The 22,925-nt window shown below is 42.7% G+C and overlaps 1 pseudogene across 1 annotated transcript in view; it reads right to left on the bottom strand.

Annotated features, from left to right (window-relative positions):
* Nucleotides 1-280: 280 nt before the first annotated feature.
* The window catches only part of LOC141107488 (class I histocompatibility antigen, F10 alpha chain-like), an 86,176-nt pseudogene continuing 63,531 nt past the window's right edge, over nt 281-22,925 (bottom strand). The window contains exons 4-7 of the transcript XR_012235915.1: nt 16,853-17,131; nt 11,254-11,370; nt 8,021-8,063; nt 281-458 (exon numbers count right to left, since the gene is read on the bottom strand). The product of XR_012235915.1 is annotated as a class I histocompatibility antigen, F10 alpha chain-like (transcript). The remainder of the gene's footprint in view (nt 459-8,020; nt 8,064-11,253; nt 11,371-16,852; nt 17,132-22,925) is intronic.

Genomic DNA, 22,925 nt, shown 5'->3' with positions numbered 1-22,925 from the left:
AACCCCAGGAGCTTCTATCAATATCTCCAACTCCGTCATGCGTTGCAGGCACAACAAACAACGCACCCTCTGACAGTATCAACATCATCTTTGTTGAGAGAAGTTCTTGTAGTAGACACCAGGAAAGGATTAACATCAAAAATTTATAGGGAATTGCTGTCCTCAGTTCAGGACTATGCCTCGTTAAAGTGTCAAAACAAATGGGTGGAAGATATAGAAAAAGGAGATATCCCCCGTGGGGTTTTTTAAGGCAGCAAGAAATTATGAAAAGGATAAGCTGTAACTTGAAAAGGTTTTTATTTTGTAGGACTTGACCATGATGGTTAAAATAAGAGCTGTGCTACAGGAGATAACACAAATGAAGCTGGCACAAATTTATACAATGTTCAAGCGCTATAATAGGATAATAAAACTGACGCGTTTCGACCCCGTTGAGTCAGCTTCAGAGGATTCAGGCGCTGTAACAAGATTTATGTGTTAAAGTTCATGGAAGTAACCATAAAAATAAAAAAGTAATATAATATATATATGTTTACCAGTATAATTACCAATCACATTGTGTTTGAACAGTTTCTCCTGAGCCTAAAATTCTCAGAAGTCTCCCCCACCGGGTCCCCGGCCATCCACCACATCAACAGGGGGAGGAAGGGGGGCTAATCGTCCGTGCGTGTCTTACAAGGAGTCACACCAAGTGGATATTTCCCAAGACCAGGGAGGGGCGTGGGGGCAAGCGAGCAAGACCTGCAGTCAAAGCATCAAATAACAGACAACAGTACCATCAGTGCATTATATTTAGCACGGATAGAAGTATATGTATCATTATCACTTTTTTAGAAGATAACTCTGTTTATAATTTGTTTAATGTTGTCTGTACTTATTGGGGTCAGCGATGTGTAGATATTCCCATAGTGGTGATGGTAAAAAAAAGGGGGGGATTAATGAGGGTAGATATGACTACATGTAGATATCAGTATGTCAGAGTATGTAATATAATAGGTAAATGGTGGTATCTATGTATTTGCCATGAAATAAGTGGCAAAGTAGAGTGGGGATATAGGAATGTAAAGAAAGAGGCGAGTGTGGGGAGAACATGTGAGGAAAGAAGGGGACGGACAGACTAGTAGGGATAAAAGGGAAGAAAAAAAAAAAGCGGGGGAGAGGAAGGGGGTAGGAAAGAGTGAACAGGATGGAGGGGGGAATGGGTAAGGGGGGAATGGGAAAAAAGAATGGGGAGTGAAAGAAAGAAGCCAAGAGGAAAAGATCCAGAGGAAAAAAGGAGACAAAATAGTGAGGTGTAAGGATGGTGCAGGTGGGGTGATGCTTGTTGTGTACCTGTGTATTGTCTTGTTGTGTACCTGTGTATTGTCTTGTTGTGTACCTGTGTATTGTCTTGAGTATTAGTGCCAGGAAGCTAGCTGTTAGGTAATTTGGACAGGGTAAAATCCCCAAATCCTCACTAAATTTAATAGGTACGATGCCCGGCGGGTGTGGAGAGGCGACTCTTTGTACATCTTGCCGCATGTATGCGTTCCTTGATCATCCGATCGAGGGCGAATACTGCTGTGCAAAATGTAAGCACATTGTTTCCCTGGAAGCCCAGGTTCTGAATCTGGGGAAGCAACTGTCAGCACTGAGAAGTCCCTCCATACTAAATGAGAGCCAGGAACGTACACGGCAGGTGCCGGCAGGGGCCAGCACAGAGGCGGGTGGAGACAAAGAGGTGCTGGCACTAGCAAAGAGTAGATGGGTGACAGTCAGGAGGGGTAGAGGGGGAAAAGCCAGGGAGGCCGATCCAGGACTGGAGCATCCCAATAAGTACGCTACTTTGAGTGTCATTGGTGAAACCAGTCAGGGACCAGCACTGCTGGAGATGAGGGACTCTCCTAGCTGCCGGGGGAAGAACTCCTCCAGTGAGAGTGGGGGGGCAGCAAAGGGAAAGGAAAGACAGATTCTGGTGGTAGGGGACTCAATTCTTAGAAGGACAGAGAGGGCAATCTGTAACCAAGACCTGAAGCGCCGAACAGTATGTTGTCTACCGGGCGCTCGGGTTCGGCACATCACGGATCTTGTGGACAGATTACTGGGAGGGGCTGGGGAAGACCCGGCTGTCATGGTGCACGTTGGCACCAATGACAAAGTCAGAGGCAGATGGAGTGTCCTAAAGAACGATTTTAGGGACTTAGGAGCTAAATTGAGGAAAAGGACCTCCAAGGTAGTATTCTCAGGAATACTACCGGTACATCGAGCCACACCAGAAAGGAAGAGGGAGATTAGGGAAGTAAACAAGTGGCTGAAGAGCTGGTGTAGTAAGGAGGGGTTTGGGTTCCTGGAGGACTGGGCCGACTTCTCAGTTGGTAACCGGTACTATAGAAGGGACGGACTGCACCTAAATGAGGAGGGTGCAGATCTGCTGGGAAGGAAGATGGCCAAAAAGTTAGAGGGGTTTTTAAACTAGGCGATGGGGGGGAGGGTCCAGAGGCAGAGATAGCCAGCGCGGAAGATATTCCAGAGGCTAGTATTGGGGGCATTAGTGGTAGGTTAACCAAAGCACAAAAACACAAGGTGAGTATAGTAGCAAGTCCTAGTTGCAATCTCGAAACACCCAATACGAGGACAATATGCGACCGGTCTAAACTATGTGGCATGTTCACCAATGCCAGGAGCATGGCGGACAAGATGGGTGAACTAGAGATACTGTTGTACGAGGAGGATTTGGATTTTGTGGGAATTTCAGAGACCTGGTTCAACAGCTCTCATGATTGGCTGGCAAACATTCAAGGGTATACCCTATACCGCAAGGATAGAGAGGGTAAAAAAGGGGGAGGGGTATGCCTATATATCAAGAATAATGTACAAGTGAATGTGAGAGATGACATCACTGAGGGAGCTAGAGAGGAGGTGGAATCCTTATGGGTAGAGCTCCAAAGGGATAAAGCTAAGGGGAAAATAATACTGGGAGTATGCTATAGGCCCCCAAACCTGAGGGAGGAAGTGGAGACGGATCTCCTATCACAAATTGGATTAGCAGCAAGAATGGGAAGTGTTATCATAATGGGGGATTTTAATTATCCAGACATAGACTGGGCGGAGGGAACCGCACATTCATTTAAGGCTCGCCAGTTCCTTAATGTCTTGCAGGACAATTTTATGGGTCAGATGGTAGACGCACCAACTAGAAATAAAACATTACTGGATCTACTGATTACCAACAATACAGACCTGATCACGGATGTGGAAATGCGGGGCAATTTAGGTAACAGTGATCACAGGTCAATTAGTTTCAGTATAAATCACACAAATAGGAAACATAAAGGGAATACAAAGACACTGAATTTCAAAAGAGCCAACTTCCCTAAACTACAAACCTTGCTAAAAGGCATAAACTGGGATAAAATATTAGAAACAAAGAATACGGAGGAGAGATGGGTTTGCTTTAAGAGCATATTAAATAAGGGCATTATCCAATGTATCCCATTGGGTAATAAATTTAAAAGAGCGAACAAAAGTCCTGGATGGCTTAACTCCAATGTAAAAATGCATATAAAAGCAAAGGAGAAGGCCTTCAAAAAATACAAGGTTGAGGGATCATCCTCAGCATTCAGACTTTATAAAGAATGCAATAAGAAATGTAAGCGTGCAATTAGGACAGCTAAGATAGAACATGAAAGACACATAGCGGAGGAGAGCAAAAAAAATCCCAAGAAATTCTTTAAGTATGTAAACAGTAAAAAAGGGAGGACAGACCATATTGGCCCCATAAAGAATGAGGAAGGACATCTGGTTACAAAGGATGGGGAGATGGCGAAGGTATTGAATTTATTCTTCTCCTCAGTCTTCACGAGTGAATCGGGGGGCTTCAGTAACCAAAACTGCAGTGTTTATCCTCATGACACAACACAGGAAGCACCTACATGGTTAACAGAGGACGGAATTAAAATTAGACTTGAGAAACTTAACATTAATAAATCACCGGGACCAGATGGCTTGCATCCGAGGGTACTTAGGGAACTCAGTCAAGTGATTGCCAGACCGTTGTTCCTAATTTTTACAGATAGTCTACTGACTGGAATGGTACCAGCTGATTGGAGAAAAGCCAATGTAGCACCTATATTTAAAAAGGGCCCAAAATACATCCCTGGGAATTACAGACCAGTTAGCCTAACATCGATAGTATGTAAACTCTTGGAGGGGATGATAAGGGACTATATACAGGATTTTAGTAATACGTACGATATCATTAGCAGTAATCAGCATGGATTCATGAAGAATCGTTCTTGCCAAACCAATCTATTAACCTTCTATGAGGAGGTGAGTTGCCATCTAGATAAAGGAAGGCCTGTAGACGTGGTGTATCTGGATTTTGCAAAAGCATTTGACACAGTTCCCCATAAACGTTTACTGTACAAAATAAGGTCTGTTGGCATGGACCATAGGGTGAGTACATGGATTGAAAACTGGCTACAAGGGCGAGTTCAGAGGGTGGTGATAAATGGGGAGTACTCAGAATGGTCAGGGGTGGGTAGTGGGGTGCCCCAGGGTTCTGTGCTGGGACCAATCCTATTTAATTTGTTCATAAACGATCTGGAGGATGGGATAAACAGTTCAATCTCTGTATTTGCAGATGATACTAAGCTAAGCAGGGCAATAACTTCTCCGCAGGACGTGGAAACCTTGCAAAAAGACCTGAACAAATTAATGGGGTGGGCGACTACATGGCAAATGAGGTTCAATGTAGAAAAATGTAAAATAATGCATTTGGGTGGCAAAAATATGAATGCATTCTATACGCTGGGGGGAGAACCTCTGGGGGAATCTAGGATGGAAAAGGACCTGGGGGTCCTAGTGGATGATAGGCTCAGCAATGGCAGGCAATGCCAAGCTGCTGCTAACAAAGCAAACAGAATATTGGCATGCATTAAAAGGGGGATCAACTCCAGAGATAAAACGATAATTCTCCCGCTCTACAAGACTCTGGTCCGGCCGCACCTAGAGTATGCGGTCCAGTTCTGGGCACCAGTCCTCAGGAAGGATGTACTGGAAATGGAGCGAGTTCAAAGAAGGGCAACAAAGCTAATAAAGGGTCTGGAGGATCTTAGTTATGAGGAAAGGTTGCGAGCACTGAACTTATTCTCTCTGGAGAAGAGACGCTTGAGAGGGGATATGATTTCAATTTACAAATACCGGACTGGTGACCCCTCAATAGGGATAAAACTTTTTCGCAGAAGAGAGTTTACCAAGACTCGTGGCCACTCATTAAAATTAGAAGAAAAGAGGTTTAATCTTAAACTACGTAGAGGGTTCTTTACTGTAAGAGCGGCAAGGATGTGGAATTCCCTTCCACAGGCGGTGGTCTCAGCGGGGAGCATTGATAGCTTCAAGAAACTATTAGATAAGCACCTGAATGACCACAACATACAGGGATATACAATGCAATACTGACACATAATCACACACATAGGTTGGACTTGATGGACTTGTGTCTTTTTTCAACCTCACCTACTATACTATACTATGTGAGTGGAAGGGAAGCATGTGGGCGGGGAAATGGGTAAGTGCAGTGCAAGGGGCCAAATAAAACAACCAAAATTCAATGAAAGCAAAAGCATCAGCAAAGAGAACAATCCAACCGTGTCTAAGTGAGAGATGGAAGTGTGTGATAGTGTACTGGCGAAAATGCATGAGTGCTGGAAAGGGGTGATGAGGGGTCAAGAAGGGAGAGAGATGGGACGGAGGTGAGACAAAGAAAAACACAAAGGGAAGTGCCATGAAAGTGAACGTGTATAAAGGGTGGGTAAAATCAGATATAAATTGTTCAAAATGATGTAACTAGTCACAATAAGAAGAAATGATGTGGAAGGGACCCACAATACAGGGTATGTCACGTCAGGTCCAACTCATCAATATGTTCAAATACTGGTAATTACCTGTCTCCAGACTTTAGGTCAGTTGGTCAGTCTGATGGAATGGTAGGGACTAAATGAAGATCCCCAATCTGCTTAGTCATTATATATACAGTGCTGGCCACTGATTGGATGCCTAATTGGGCTGCAGGTGCATGCAGGCTGTCCCCACCCCCCCTCTCCAGCAGGGATAGTGCCACCTGTTGGCACTCCACATGTGGCTCCCCCGGTGTTAAGGAAGATGGATAACCCGGCACAGCCGTCACATCCAATAGTCAGACAAGTAATTTTTATACTTTCTCATATGAACGATCAAATAAAATTGTACAGATATAAGGCCAGCATAAGACTTGCATATTGTATAGTTGTCAATGGTTGTGAGTAAGTATACTGTACATATTTGTGTGTGGGCAGGTGCACACATATGCATAATTGTTTATGTGTAAAGTACACTGAGAACCATTTTAAACATCTAAACTAGGGGTGTCCAACCTGCGGCCCACTGTGGCCCAGGAAGGTTAAAAGGTTGGACACCTCTGCTCTAAACCTTAAGACAAATCTTTGTATGTTGTATATACTTGACCAATAAAGCTAAAACTGATAACATAATAGATTCTTTACAAGAGTAACAGTCTCTATACCCCTGGTTCCCTACCTTCACCTCAATGGCCACATCCAGCCCTTTGGCACTTGTTGTATGACCCTCCTACCCCAGCAGTTAGTTGGATGAGCATTGATTTGTGAAGGAATTGCAATAGAAGTGATCCTGAGCGGTCCTTTGTAACATGTTCCCAGACTCTGTCTGCCCCCCTGCACCATTCCTCTAATCACCAACCATAACTGAACAACTATGTAGGGAATTTCAGTTAAACCTCAGGAGCTTCTATCAATATCTCCAACTCCATCATGCGTTGCAGACACAACAAACAACGCACCCTCTGACAGTATCAACATCATCTTTGTTGAGAGAAGTTCTTGTAGCAGACACCAGGAAAGGATTAACATCAAAAATTTATAGGGAATTGCTGTCCTCAGTTCAGGACTATGCCTCGTTAAAGTGTCGAAACAAATGGGTGGAAGATATAGGGGAGAAAGATGAAAACCAGTGGGAAATGGCACTTGAATCTATTCCAGCGGTATCGGTATCCGCATCCCATAGATTGTCACAATTTTTTATTTTGCATAGGGCTTATAGAACACCAGAGCAGCTATATAAATGGGGAGGAAGAGACTCCCCTCTGTGCCCTAAATGTAGAATATATAAGGGGGACTTTATACACCTAATTTGGAGGTGTCCTAAACTATATATGTACTGGGAAGAAGTCTCCCAGTGTATTACTAGACTAGCGCAAGTTCCTATCCCCCTAAACCCGGTAGTGTACCTGCTTGGAGCCATAAATGCAGAAATGTTCCCAAGAGGAATGTACTACATGTTAACTAGATTGATGTACCTAGCCAGAAAACTTATTGCAAAATACTGTATGGCACCAGCGGTACCCACGGGGAAGCAGTGGATCTCTTATGTAAATTCTCTGCTTCCTACAGAGCCATTGACGTATAGTCGTAGGAGAGAAAAGGGTAAATTTGACTCTATATGGCAATCATGGTTGGGGGATGCGGATTTAGCACCACATCAACTGGTAGTGGAAAGACTTCAGATGTAGAGCCATGGGGGAGGTATAGGAGAGGGAAGGGCAGAGAGGAGAGGAAAAGAAAGGCCTGAAGGAGTAAAGGTTGAATATTTAGATAGGAAAAAGCATCGGTGGGGGAAGAAAGGGAAAAACGAATGCGGTGAATAAATATTAGGAGACACAGGTGATGGATGTAGCCATGAGATTAGAGGGAGGGGGGAAAGGGAGTGAAAAGGGAAAAGAAGAAAAAAAAAACCCATAACTGTAGCATGTTCACAGTCTGACATCTCCTGTGGTATGTCCACACACAATCTTCTGTAGTATTACATAAACATTATGTGCGGTGCTCTGGTGATGTCAGGGCTGCAGCTGAGGTCCACTATACCTAATTAGTTGACAACTGCTGCTCTGTACCAAATTTATCAGGTCAATTTAAATTATTTCTATAGATCAGTCACATGACATGACATGACACACAATGTTACTTACCTGGTAGTTGGAACATAAGTGGCAGGATTAGCATGCATCTTCCCTAAAATAAGATGAATCGATTAGGGACCAGAACCAGGAAATGATTTGTTCTCTTAATAAATAAAATAAAAAATAGTCAGGTATATGTCTTCATCTAAATCTGACAATAAATGTTTTCTCAGTTTAATGCTTAGTGTCAGTATGAGTAATTTAACTCCCAGGTTTCTGGGAGACATGTTGACATGCGTGTCATAAGTTGCAGTTCTAATGGCCACCCTTACCTGACTCTACATTGTCCGTCCCAACTACACGTCTCTAACATGCATAGAGTACACAATGTCCCAAACCCAGCCTTGTTTCTCCACCCAAAACTGGACTGCAAGAAGTATTTTTATGTGGGGAAAAATTACAATATATACAGTTCTCAGTATATAGTAAATGAGTACACCCCAACAGATTTGTCAGAAAACCTTTACTTTCCTTTCATAATCAACATTTTCTATGGGACAATATACTACAAAATACTCCAACAAATGCGGGCCATTGATTGCAACCAAGATTTTTGTAATTTTCACACACAAAAAAGTGTTTTTCCTAACAAATTCATTCAAGGCCATGTTGCAAAAATGAATACACCCCAATGAAAGTCTTAAGAGCAAAGATACATTTTAGACAAAATCCTAAATAACAAGAATTCACCTACAGGTGAGTCTAATTATTCATTAAACAGGCATCCAGCAGACAGGTGATTATAAAAGGGCGTTGCTTAACAAAGAAAGCCCCTTCCCGCTTCATGCTGTCTGCAATGGCACCACATGGAAGAGAAATGTCACAAGGCCTGAGAAAGAAAACAATTTATTTACACAAGAAAGGTGAAGGCTACAAGAAGATCAGCAAAGCTTTACTTATCAGTCAGAATACTGTAGCAATTGTGATACAAAAATGTAACAAAGATGGAAATGAAACCATCTCACATAGACATCCAGTCTGTCCACGGAAGTTAACACCTCGACAGGAGCATCTTCTGATGGGAAGGGTTGAAGAAAATCACCATGGAAGTTCACTACCTTTAGCTAAAGAAGTAGAAAAGCCAAACTGGGGTGATTGTTTCCTGTGACACAATACGATGTACACTGCAGAGGAATGGCATGCATGGGTGTCATCCATGAAGGAAGCCTCTCCTAAAGCCCATGCACAAAAAGCCTGCCTAGAATTTGCCATGGCCCATGCTGAAAAAGACTACTGGGATGACTGGTGTGATGAGACCAAGATAAATGTTTTTGGAACTGATGGCTTCAAAACTGTATGGCGTCACAAAGGTGAGGAGTACAAAGAAAAATACATGGCGCCTACAGTAAAACATGGTGGTGACAGTGTCCTTCTGTGGGGCTGTATGAGTGCTGCCGGTGTCGGGGAGCTGCATTTCATTGATGGTATCATAAATTCACAGATGTACTGCTCCATATTGAAAGAGAAGATGCTACTATCACTCCGTGCCCTTGGTCGCCGGGCACTTTTCCAACATGACAATGATGGAAGGCCATGGTTGCATTTCTGAAGAACAGGGTGAAAGTGATTCAGTGGCCAAGTATGTCTCCTGATCTGAACCCCATCGAACACTTATGGGGAATTCTGAAGAGACAAGTTGAGCATCACTCTCCATCCAGCATCCAGGCTCTAAAAAAGCTAATTCTTGAAGAATGGAAAAAGATAGATGTTGCAATATGTCGCCAACTTGTTCATTCCATGCCTAGAAGACTTGGTGCTGTCCTTACAAATCATGGAGGTCATACAAAACACTAGATGTAGTAGTTTTTATTGTGGGGTGTATTTATTTTTGCATCAACTAATTTGAGTAAAACTGAAGATTTTGTAATCTAAATTGTATTATTAACCTTACTTTCATGTAATGACCTAAACAAATGTTGTAGATAGATATATAGATAGATACGTTATTATACTTTATTACAATCTATGGATTCTAGCCATTAAAGTATAACTAAAATGAAAAACTTTTTTTTTCTTATTTCTTTCATTTTGGATAGAGGGGAAAGGGATTAGAACGCCTGTCAGTTTTTATTGCTGTCTGTGTCCGGATTAGAAAGATTTACCCTATTTATCCTGTTTGCCATTATCAGTGAAAGTGAATGTAAAAAAAAAATTTACATTTTGGGTTGTCCCCTGAGAAGTAATAGAAGGTAAAATTTCCAATGAGGAAACTAGTTCTGATGACCTGGGGGTCCCCTAGGGATTCCCTCTCACGTCCTGTTTGGCTATGGGACAGGAAGTGAAGGGAATTCTCCCCAATGGGACACAGATAGCAAAAAATAAACTGACAGGGGTTATGACCTTCCCTTATTCTATCCAAAATAAAAAAACGCCTATAGTTCTACTTTAATTTTACTCAAGTTCACTTCACTCGGCAAAGTGTTCACCTTTCACCCACCCACCCAGTTTTGGATAAATATGGCTGCCTTGTAATGAAGACTTCCTCTGTACAAGTTGTCATTAAACATACATTTTTTCCAATAAATAGACCTCAATCTGTCCTAACACAGGGCTCATGGTTCAATATAATAGAACCATTTATTCCAAACTGCTAAATTGTCTTGTAGGGTTCCAAGCCCTACTCCATAGAAACCATGGTTTCCATTCACTGCACTAATGATGACCAAAACTCCTGAAACAGAGGTATGCAGTTTGAAATAAATGACTCTATAATATTAGACTATAACTGAACTATACACCAACAGTTATGTACATCTGGCTGATGGATCATAAAGGAAGGAGTTGCTTGGTTCTGTCCTCTGTCCCATAATGAGGAATGATCCTTTTATGGGATGGAATGAGAATGTTCTAAGAGGGCTTTACTGTGCTAATTTTTTGTAAAATCTTTAATTATACCAAGATATAATAACAAAACAGTTGAGTTTTTTGTGTGAAGAAAGGCCATCAGTTACAAGATACAAGGGAAACTGACAAACCCATATCCCCAAGGAGGACTTTTTGATTCCTTTAGTCTCTCCCCACCATGGCCTGTATGTTTATACTTTGTAATAATATACTGACAAAAAATTAAATGGGGGTCCTTTAAAGCCTTCATGAATAGCCCCTCTGTGCAGCATATTTTTTTTACTTAGCAGAGAAATTATTTATTTGCTTCCAACTGATTAGTCTATGCCGGACTGATGTTTAGTTCTCATATATGGTGAATAGAGCTCTGGTGTGGTAACATGTGGGAAACTGCTTACCTGAACGTTTCTTCTGGCATATGAGGAATCCAATAACAAAAGCGACAATCAGCATTACAGCAACAGCAACACCACCTATGATTATAGGCATATTGTCCTTAGAATTTGCATTGGGATCTGAGGGGGAAACACAAACATGACATGTAAGTTCTGAGAATTTTCTCAATGTAGCCCCAGCTTCACCTGATTACATAGAAGCACATTACTATATTGTCAGAGGGTTCCAGCAGAGCTGCTACATGAATATTCTACATAAAAATCTACAGGCAGACTTCTTCCTACAACACACAGAGGGGTGATTTTCTATAAAAAAGTAAGACTGTTCAAATGGATATTCCACTTTTCCAAGTCAGCAGGTCGAATAACTTACCCGATCTTTATCTTTATACAGTATATGTTGTTCATGTTACAAAAAAATCCCTGTGCTGGGTTCCCATCTCCACTGGTGATGAACCCCCCAGGACAATACTCAACTATCAGAAAAAAGAAACCCAAGCCCTATTTGCCAACCACTGCTAGCTGAATAATCAATGATACTCCATAAACAGAGACATGAAGAAACTCCATCTCTATCCTTGATCTGCATTTTAACATAATTATAAGAATGGGACAATAAAACACTAATGATGGTCAGTACCAGTTGGTTGGAATTAAGTAACACAAAGCCCATGTAGATGTTGGGCTTTTCTTTTCTTTCAGGTGTATAATAGATGGACCAGAACACAAATGTATATTATATTGATGGTGGATTTGTTGTTGGAAAATTTACAGTCTGCAGTGCAACAATCATATCAAAATGTAATTATGAGGTACAACAACAAATATCACAAACTAATAATGGGGTACAACAGGTACCATTGGGATTCTCAGTGTGTCACACTTTTTGCTGTATGGCTGGCATGTGAAATGAAATAATGGGCTAAACTGAGTGGAATAAGACTTTAAGGAGCCAAATTAAAGTGGTTGTAAACCCCAGATATGAAAAATGAACAAAGTATATCCCTCTATAGTGTGTACTTGTCTCATTTAAGAACACTAAGTGTCACTTTTGACAAGTTTTCCTGACACCAAGAGAAAAAAGGTGACACAGGATGGAGCTCCAGCACACATCCTGTGATTGACAGCCTCAGTGTGGTTCCTGTGTGCATTGTGAAGGGTGTGTGTCCATTCCATCCATACAGCTCCCCTCACTGAGCTCTAAAGTATGTAACTTTAGTGTTACAGTGCTGAAAGCTGAAAATTGGCCTGGGCAGGAAGGGGGGAAAGTGCCTGGTAATGAAGTGGTTAACCACTTCAAAACAGGGCACTCCCCCTTTCCTGCCCAGGACAATTTTCAGCTTTCAGCGCTGTCACACTTTGAATGACAATTGCAACACTGTAATCAAACTACATTTTTATAATTTTGTTCCCATAAATAGAGCTTTCTTTTGGTGGTATTTGATCACCTCTGCATTTTTATTTTTTGTAAACAAACTAAAAAAGCTGAAATGTTTGAAAAAAAAGAAGGTTTTTCTTTATTTCTGTTATAAAATTTAGTTTTCTCCTTCACTGACTGGCACTGATGAGTTGGCATTGATAAGGTGGCACTGATGAGGAGGCACTAATATGTAGAATTGATGGGCACTGATTGGCAGCACTGATGGGCACCGATAGGTGGCACTGAAATGCAGCACTGATGGGCACTGATAGGCGGCACTGATGGGCACTAATAGGTGGCACTGATGGGCACTGACAGGCAGCACTGATGGGTACTGACAGGCGGCACTGATGGGCACTAATAGATGACAATGATAGGCAGCATTGATAATGATGATAGGCATTACTGATGGGCACCGATTGACACTTTGGTGGGCACTGACTGGCAGCTGATGGACACTGATTGGCAGATGTGGTGGGCACCATCAATGTGATGAATATCAGCGCAGACCCCCGCTCTGACAGGAGAGCCACCGATCGTCTCTCCCTGTCAGCACAAACCGAGGAAAACCGTATACTGGGACTTCCTGGTTACACGCTGTGATCAGCTGTGATTGGTCAAAGCTGATCATGTGGTAAAGAGTCTACATCATAAGCTCTTTACACCGGTCATGAGTTGCGCTGTGTCAGAGTGACACACCACATCATCGATGGGTGCGTGATCACAGCTTATCCTGCTGGATGCCATATGATGTCCAGTCGTGGATAACGCAACCACTGCCTGCCATCATTCTTCTATAGGCCGGGCTGGAATTGGTTAAAGCCCAACTTCAGAAAATCTAAAAAGTCTCCTCTGCAATGGGGCTCTGCCTACACTGCAAGGGTTAATTGCTCATTTAGGTCTAGGGGAGAGTGAATGTACTTACCCAATCCTCTTCTCTGCCAGGAGACTGCACTCCCCCATGCTCTGGTGGTGGACTTCTCTAGGTGTCCTCATGTCCAATGCAGGGCTATAGACGCTACATCAATCTTGATGACCTCGGAAACTTACACTGCTGGAGCATGGGGGGGATGATGTGGAGACCATCTAGCAGCACAGAGCAGTGAAGGATCACATAAGTAAACTTACTTTTTCATGCCCACAAACCCTAACAAGCAAGTTACCCTTGCAGTACAGAAGCAGCCGTACTGCAAGAGAGAATTATCAAGTTTCCTGGAGTTGGATATAAGCTTTAACATGTAAAAAAAGCTTTGAATCCTGTAGCTTTCATTAAGAGAATAGTAACTGATCCCACCATAAAGGTGCTTTATCCCTGTTATGGTGTGACAACTGTCTTTCCCGAGTTGTCACCCTGTAACATCCAGCTCTGGTGCAGACTTCAAGCAGTCATGTTGATACATATTGCACAGGCATGGTCCACCACTGTCAGTATCAGAAAGTTGGTCTAGTACAATGATGTGCAGCCCATGCTGGGGAGCATGCATGTAGACAGGAAGTTGCTGGAAGACATTCGCAGCACCAAGATGCAAAAAATAATGAAGATAAGGTGAAAATGATATTTTATGAAAAAATACATGGTAACTGTTAATGATTCACAGTGCTACAGCAAATTTAATATCCTTCAGTTTGGGCCTCTTCACATTGCATTGTGTTACGCACATTGGTGTGATGCGGTACCATTTATTTTAAAGGGCAATGCACCTTGCCAAAGAACACTACCAAAAATTCTACATGTTTTTGTATGCGTTTTGAAGAGTTAGGCAGCCCATTCCAATGAATAGGCTGTTTTAAAGCAACACATGTTAACATGAGGCATAATGAAAGTTAGCGCACATGATCTAGCAAAATGCAATTGAAGGCCTAAATTTAAGGAATGTATGTGGCACATAAACACCAGTCTGACATGCCTGCTATATGTTGTATAAGCAGACAAATATACAGGATCCTCAACTGCTCTTTGTAAAGAGCTGAAAGCATTTAAAGTGTGCAAAGGAGCATCAACATTGGACTGTAAGTGAATGACACACATTGGGTTTGATTTACCAAAACAGGAGAGTGCAAAATCTGGTGCAGCTGTGCATGGTAGCCACTCGGCTTCTAACTTCATCTTGTTCAATTACGCTTTGACAAAAAACCTGGAAGCTGATTGGTTTCTCTGCACAGCTGCACCAGATTTTGCACTCTCCAGTTTTAGTAAATCAACCCTACTGTTTGCCCTAATGAATTCTGGCTCAATGTACAAACTGTAAACTAAGGCTGTATGGAGGAGAAATGCATCCTGTATAGAAGAGTCTCCCATCATTCTAAGGCTGGACATACATTATGCAATTTTCTTTCCTTCAACCATGTAATTAGCCACCAGCAGTGATTGCATATAAAAAACCAAACGGACTGGCTATACTGAAGTCAACTTATAGATCAACTTCAGTAAACCAGCCAGCCCATAGATGGATCAAAATTCAGCAGGTACCTGCTGAACCAGCCAAATTGCAATCCATCTATGGCAGGCTTTAGACACATTGATGTCTGTGTTAGAAAGCTACAAATGATTTGAAAAAAGTCAGTGCAAATATCATTTGTCATAGGTGATCAAAAGCACCAAAATTAGGAGGTTTCTATTTTATTGCCCAGGTGATGTAATGAAAAGAAAATGTATTGCATCATTTTCTATTTACCTCTTAACACTCTTAAACATATAAGTTTTGGATGAAATAACTCTTTAAATGTATAGTTGCATGTCAAAGAATACATACTGCCATTGGTGACATTACAGAATAGAACATAGATGAAATACTCAATAAATACTAATAATTAAAGTATCGGGGACAATATATTGCTTTTTATTCTCAGATAAGGATCAGTGATAATTAACAACAAAAGAGCCAGGTGCATGGATGAGTCCAAAAGCCATGTAAATATGAGGGGTTAAAACTGTCCGCTGCTCACCAGATTCATAGGACCAAATGAGAAAACATAAAACAGATCAACAGATGGAGCGCTGTCCCCGTAAACAGTTCAAGCAGAGTGAAAGTTTAAAGTAACAAACACTTTATTAAAACAATCCGTTGTTCTGAAACAATGTATCCATTGTAACATTAGCCCTTGCAGGAGGATGAGTGTGCCCGTAGGACACTAAAACTCAACTAAATAGTTGCATGCCCATCATTTATAAATCCGCCCACAGCATGTAGAAATCCGCCCCTTACCGACATGAACTCGCCATAGGAGTGCGGGGCACAATCTGACAGAAAAAAATATATTTTTTGGCTATTGTGCGCAGGCGTCATCTCGCCGTCACATCAGCTGATTGTAAAATCAGCTGTTGTGCTGTTCCGTACAGCACATGCGCAGGTTCGGCCCGGGCCCTACTCGATAGCGGGCACTTCTCGACAGAACACTGGCTCCAGTCTGCATGGCTTTCTACTGCTTTTTGCCCAGGTGCAGTCTTTGCAGTGGAGCACCTGCTCCTGATGACTCTCTCCCATCGTTGGAGACCAGTCCTGCATAATTCTATCCAGGTCCAGGATCGGGGCCAGCATCCATTGGGCTTCTTGCCCGCCCCCAAGAGCTCCGGGGTCCAAAGCAGCCTTTCATTCCATTGGGCACAGTGGAGGATATCACAGAAGTTATGAGTTTTAGTGTCCTACGGGTACACTCTCATCCTCCTGTGAGGGCTAATGTTACAATGATACATTGTTTTAGAACAAAGGATTGTTTTAATAAAGTGTTCGTTACTTCAAACTTTCACTCTGCTTGAACTGTTTACCGGGACAGCACTCCATCTGTTGATCTGATCAGTGATAATTACAACACATAATGCAGTAGCTACCAAGTCCGAATTACATGGGGTTCCTGGAGTTACTCAAAAGATCACCATACACAGGCAGATCTTTTATTGTAACTGAATCACAAACCTGAACAGCTCATTGGCTACTAGTCACAGAGCTAGAAAAATCTGCCCCAAACTCAAATTATGTTCCACTGAATACTTTGTATATGATATAATGACATTGCTGGTTTTGTCTTTTGGCATACTCATTATCAGTTGTTCATTAACACAAACACAGCCTACATGAGGAAAACGTTGTCCCACCCATTTTCTCTTATGCTTTTAACATGACATTTACATTTTTAGCATAACATTCCTACACTGTATGGACAGTAGAGGTTCTCCATACTCACCCCATATCACACTGAGAATTTCATCACCCAGACTGCTGTGGTCCACATGACAGGAGTAAGTATCTCCCTCCCTTGTTGGCACTTCCACACTGACTCTGATCTGATAGGTGCCATCAGGATGGGGGAGAATTGGAGTCATTTCATCTGAAGGAACATCATCCTCCCCATTCCTCACCCACTTCACATCCACAGGTTGGGGGTGAAACCCGTACACCAGGCACTGAAGTCTGGTCACCCCATCTGACTGACGATGACCCCACACCTTCACCTCTGGGGGCACTGAGAGAGAGAGAGAGAAAGAGGAAAATAATACATGTCATCTACTGATAAATGTAATCAATGTTCCTCCTGTGAGGTGAATGTGGATATATATAAAGATCTCCAGAATATAGAACTGAGTTCCCAGTCATTCCCAGTGATAGTGATAATGTTAGCAGTGAGGTTGGCAGTTCTCTATGTTTTACAGATATGATTTCAAAGTAGCAGAGTTTGTTCTGTAGCCCCGGGGCCCATTTATAACACTTGCATTTTAGTAATACACAGTTAATATTTTATGTACATTGGTATATTGTGCTGAACATTCATTATGAATAGAATTCCTACACAACTCAAAATGCATGTGCACTGCAACATACCATAAAGTGCTATGCTGGCCATACACTATATGAAAAATCGGCCGAAATTCGGTCATTTGGCCAGTTCATTCGTTTTTCGGCCAGTTAATGGGCACAAAATTGGTAATCGTTGGGACATTTTTGAGCCGAAAAAAGGACAAGTTTGGAAATTTTCTGACGAACAAATGTTACAAACGTTGAGGAAAGGGTTAATTAACGAAGAGTTAACTAACAGGGAAGGTGGGACTTTGTGTGAAGCAAGTGGTAGCCAAAAAAGTAATTGGGTGAACATACCAGGATATTAGTTGATAATTTATTCAGAGCTAAATTGTAACATGATTCTGGTAATAAAGGTATAAATAACATACATAATGCATCTTGGCATAAAGCGCAATACATACATGAAAACATGTAACAATGATAGCAATAGGCAAGATAGTGACAATAAGATTGGTTCTTCATAAAATAGCCATACAAAATATCCTAGTTCACCACATAAAAAATAGTTTGAAAGTAATTTGTACGTAATGCCTGCAGGACCTACGGTCTCGCTAAACCTGCCGGGTTCGTAAACTAATAACTTGGATAATCAGGTAAGGTTGATGAAAACACAGCAACCAGTAGCTCTACGTGTTTCGTGGCTAATAGTGCCACTCATCAGGAGCATGCACGTGTGGGATTTGTGAATAAATGATTGTAGAGGTGAGTAAAGAAGTAAAAAATATATAACAAACGATGAACTGAAAGGTTAATGTGTTTCCCGTCCGAACTGTTTGCACTAAGTATATGTAAAAAAAATAAATAAAAGATTAATTTATGTCCACTGAATGATTTATCGGTCATTACATGATGGTACTATCTTCTGCTCTTACGGCCGAATGTTCGTTTTTGGAAAATGAGTTCGCCCGATTTTTTGCATAGTGTATGGCCAGCATTTCTCTGTGATAAAATGCAGTTACCTCCAAATTCACAAGCATTGCTGTGTGTATCAGCCCATTAATATTGAATGAGCATTGTAATGCACCACAATGCATTTATTTTATTTATTTATTTCAGGTACTTATATAGCGCCGTCAATTTACGCAGCGCTTTACATATACATTGTACATTCACATCAGTCCCTACCCTCAAGGGGCTTACAATCTAAGGTCCCTAACTCACATTCATACATACTAGGGACAATTTAGACAGGATCCAATTAACCTACCAGCATGTCTTTGGAGTGTGGGAGGAAACCGGAGCACCCGGAGGAAACCCACGCAGGCACAGGGAGAACATGCAAACTCCAAGCAGGTAGTGTCGTGGTTGGGATTCGAACCAGTGACCCTTCTTACTGCTAGGTGAGAGTGCTACCACTGCACCACTGTGCCGCCCAATGGCAACAGATGACAATTTACAATGATGTACAACTAAATGTATCAATCATTTGCTTGACTAATGTGCCCCATGCTATTTTATTGATAAATTTGTTTTAACCTACATAAACAATTAGAAAAAAGTTAACTTTCACTAAAAGAAAAAAATACATGCATGGAAAGATTAGGATTTGCAGAACAAAGCTTTACTTTGTTCAGGTCTCCCCATATTCAGACTTAAGCAGCATACACACGATAGGACTTTTTAAAACTTTCCTGTGGATTTTTGTACAAAGGGCGTTGGCCATAAGTTTGTATTGCATACAGACTGCAGGACTTTTCCAACCAACTTTCACCAAATCACATGGTTTTTCAGCTCTTTACCACCACCCTTTGGTCAACTTCTGTATTGTTGTCTGATATTGTGTCAATCTTGCCGCTTTTATCGGTGAGATTGACACCTTGCAAGCCGGGTTGACACTGGTGCGGGGATCCGACTTGGATCCCCGCCAATGCCAGGCACTGTGTTTGGTATGTATCTTGAGGGGGAACTCCACGCCAAACTTTCAATAAAAAAACGGCATGGGTTCCCCTCCAGGGGCATACCAGGCCCTTAGGTCTGGTATGGATTTTAGGGGGAACCCCTACGCTGAAAAAACGGCATGGGGGTCCCCCCAGTATCCATACCAGACCCTTATCTGACCATGCACCCCGGCCAGTCAGGAAAGGGGGTGGGGATGAGTGAGCGCCCCCCCTCCTGAGCCATACCAGGCCGCATGCCCTCAACATGGGGGTGGGTGCTTTGGGGGAGAGGGGCACCCTGCGGCCCCCTCTCCCCCAAAGCACCTTGTCCCCATGTTGATGAGGACAAGGGCCTCTTCTGGACAACCCTGGCCGTTGGTTGTTGGGGTCTGTGGGCGGGGGGATTATTGGAATGCAGGAGTCCCCTTTAATAAGGGGGCCCCCAGATCCCGGCCCCCCACCCTATGTGGAAGAGTATGGGGTACATCGTACCCCTACCCATTCACCTAGGGAAAAAAGTGTCAATAAAAAAACACACTACACAGGTTTTTAAAGTAATTTATTAGGCAGCTCCGGCGGTCTTCTTCCGAATCCAGGGGTCTTCTTCCGACTCCGGGGGTCTTCTTCCGAATTCGAGGGTCTTCTTCCGACTTCGAGGGTCTCTCCGGCGTCTTCTCCAGTGTCCGGTTCTTCTGCCAGGCTCCTCCGCTATCTTCTGCCGCTCTTTTGCTAGCAGAGGCCCGGTCTTCTATGTCGTCTTCTTCCCTCTTCTTTTCTTCCGATGTTGACACAACGCTCTCTCCTGATAAAATGCTGTGTAAGCGCTCCGTAATGACTTATATAGGCATTGGGCGGTGTCACCGGGTGATGTCATCCGATGACCACGCCCCCTTATGACGACAGAGTCCCAGCATGCCCCAGGACTGTGACGTCATAAGGGGACGGGGTCACCGCCTATATAAGTCATTGCGGAACGCTCACACACCATTACAGCAGGAGAGAGTGTCGTGTCAACATCAGAAGAAGAGAAGAGGAAAGAAGACGCAGAAGTCTGGGCCACCGCTAGCAAAAGAGCGGCAGAAGATAGTGGAGGAGCCGGCAGAAGAACCGGACACCGGGAGAAGAGGCCGAACACCGGGAGAAGAGGCCGGAGAGCGGGAGAAGAACCAGACAACAGGAGAAGAGGCCGGAGAGAGCAGAGAAGTCAGAAGAGCTGCCTAATAAATTACTTTAAAAACCCGTGTAGTGTGTTTTTTTATTGACACTTTTTTCCCTAGGTGAATGGGTAGGGGTACGATGTATCCCATACTCATTCACATAGTGTGGGGGGCCGGGATCTGGGGGTCCCCTTATTAATGGGGGCTTCCAGATTCCAATAAGCCCCGTGCCCACAGACCCTGACAACCACCGGCTAGGGTTGTAGGGAAGAGACCCTTGTCCTCATCAACATGGGGGCAAGGTGCTTCAAAGCACCCATCCTCCCCCATGTTGAGGGCATACGGCCTGGTATGGTTCAGGGGGGGGCGCTTGGATAAGGGTCTGGTATGGATCTTGGGGGGACCCCACGTGTTTTTTTTTGGCATGGTATCCACTTATTATATTTATCAGCAAGCAAATAAGTGAGGTGGTATAACCCTACGTTCACACCTATCCGTTTAATAGTGCAGTTTGCAGAAACGCACCAGAAACGCAAGTGGTGCATTTGTGATGCGATTTTTTTGTGTTTTGCGGTCCTTATCTTACCACAGTATATAGCTGGTTGCTAAGCAGGGGGCCGGGAAGCTGGCCGCCGCATCCTTAGCAACCAATGAGTCATCAGCTGTCAGCGGGGTTTCCCGATGAAAGCTGAATGTAAAAAAAAAAAAAAAAAATTGCTGTCGAAAAAAATAATGAAAAAACAAAAAAACAGCGTGGGGTTCCCCCCATGCACATACCAGGTCCTTTGGGTCTAGTATGGATTCAGAGGGGACCCCCACGCTGTTTTTTTTTTCATTAATTTTTTCGACGGCAAAATTTTTTTTTTGACTTATTGGCCCCCTGCTTAGCAACCAGCTATATAAAAAAAATTGCATCACAAATGCACCACCTGCATTTCTGGTGCGGTTACATTGAAATCTATTAACCGCAAATCATGGGAAAAAGTCCCCAACCCTTTCCAAAAACGCACCGGCCTGCAAAACGCATAGATGTGAACTAGAACCATAGGAAAGCATGTTAAATGGACTGTAGTGCGTTTCTGCAAACTGCACTAAAAAACGGATAGGTGTGAACGCAGGGTTATACCACCTCACTTATTTGCTTGCTGATAAATATAATAAGTGGATACCACCTTTTGTCTATATCAAAACCTAGGCAATCTTGATGCAGCTCTTACCAAAAAGTTAATAACAAATGATAATGATTGTGTTAAAAATAAAGAGCTAATTTATTTACACAGAAAAGAAGTTTGCTAGTATTAAGTCAAATATAAAATTGTTGATATAACTTAAAAGCAGTGATGTTACAAATAAAATACAAGGTGTTGTCAATGGACAAAGGAAGAAAGAGAAAGTTAAAGATAAATAAATAATGGATGGACCAGGATGTGCTTTGGGGGATGGGACGGTTGCTCCCCAGTGGATCTGCTAGTGCCCAGGAGTATAGGAGTACTAAATACACCAGAGGAAAGTGCCCATGCACCTGTGAAGAGGTGTTGCTTGGTGTATATTATTAATTTTGGGACCCTAAGCAACACCCATGAACTAAGATTTTCGGCCTCCCCTGCGTTGGAAACGCCACATTTGCCATTATTAAAGTAGAGGGATATTAGAATCTTTGAATTTTATTCTCTGAATGCTCCCCCGCACTCGCACAGGGATTTGCATCTCAGTCTGGTGTAGGTTTCCCCTTCTTTTCCTTCAACCTCTGGAGTAAATGCATCAATAATTGCACTACTGACCCCTGAGGAAGCAACTATGTCACAAAAAAAGTCAACCTTACCATCCCATTGTGCCCAAAGATCAAGAGAGAGAGTCTGTGTCTTGTTTTTTTTTATATATATTCCAGTCCTTTAGCCATTTATTCCCACCCATCCAGATAGAGACACTCTATTTCACATATCTTAAGACTTTGCCACTTTCAGTCAATGGGTGGCGCTCTTAGGCTATGACAAAATCTCAAGATACCAGTCAGCTTTAGGTTACCAGCTGTAATTTATGATCAAGTAGTTGTTCCCGGTCCATTCCCATCTAAATTAAAACCTTTAAAGTGACGTTCCATGTAGTCCATAAATTACACCACCAGGTGGCCACAGGAAGGACTTTTGTCAAATAGCTCCTCCAGATAAAATTTATGGTGTCTTTTTATGAAGTCCTGTTCCTGTATTTCTTTGGAACTGAGAATTAGACCCATATCAAAAGTCCACAATAATGTTCATGAATGTAAGGCTACTTTCAGACTAGGGCATTGTGGGCGGTAAAGCGGCACTCTAAATTTAGCGCTGCTTTACCTTAATTTTAGCAAACCGGGGCGGTTTTAACCCCCGCTAGCGGCCAAAAAAGGGTTAAAACCACCCACAAAGTGCCGCTGCAGCAGCGCTTTGCC

The sequence above is a fragment of the Aquarana catesbeiana genome, linkage group LG09 (assembly GCF_042186555.1).
Source record: "Aquarana catesbeiana isolate 2022-GZ linkage group LG09, ASM4218655v1, whole genome shotgun sequence".
Taxonomy (NCBI): Eukaryota; Metazoa; Chordata; class Amphibia; order Anura; family Ranidae; genus Aquarana; species Aquarana catesbeiana.
Note: the sequence above shows the minus strand (reverse complement) of the source record. Positions and strands in the feature narration are given on the sequence as shown.